This window comes from Sapajus apella, unplaced genomic scaffold (genome assembly GCF_009761245.1).
Source record: "Sapajus apella isolate SASKATOON/1434 unplaced genomic scaffold, GSC_monkey_1.0 scaffold26, whole genome shotgun sequence".
NCBI classification, from domain to species: domain Eukaryota; kingdom Metazoa; phylum Chordata; class Mammalia; order Primates; family Cebidae; genus Sapajus; species Sapajus apella.
In genome coordinates this window covers 25,782,514-25,783,185 of record NW_022436966.1, presented here as the reverse complement: position 1 = coordinate 25,783,185, position 672 = coordinate 25,782,514, and positions in this window count along the sequence as shown.

Here is a 672-nt window from a genome sequence, read left to right as displayed (position 1 = left end):
ATCTCTTGACCTCGTGATCCACCCGCCTCGGCCTCCCAAAGTGCTGGGATTACAGGCTTGAGCCACCGCGCCCGGCGAGATTACATCTTAATAAATAAATAAATAAATAAACGTCTGGGCTCAAGTGTTCCTTTCACATCAGCCTCCCAAAGTGCTGGGATTACAGGGTTAAGTCACCATGCTGGGCTAAACCACTTATTATTATTATTATTATTATTATTATTTTTGAGACAGGGTGTTGGTGTGTCACCCAGGCTGGAGTACAGTGGTGCAATCTTGGCTCACTGCAACCTCCTCCTCCTGGGCTGAAGTGAATCCCCTGCCTCAGCCTCCCAAGTAGCTGGGACTACAGGTGGGCACCATCACACCTAATTTTTGTATTTTTAATAGAGATGGGGTTTTGCCATGTTGGCCAGGCTGGTCTCGAACTTCTGACCTCAAGTGATCCACCTGCCTCAGAGTCCTAAAGTGCTGGGATTATAGGCATGAACCACCATGCCCGGACCTACTAAGGAAGATTTCTGGCCAGTAGCCAGATAAGATTCTGGAAATCTTTAAGAGTAGGAAGAATCTGAAAAAAAAAAAAAAAAAAAGCGGCCGGGCGCGGTGGCTCAAGCCTGTAATCCCAGCACTTTGGGAGGCCGAGGCGGGTGGATCACGAGGTCAAGAGAT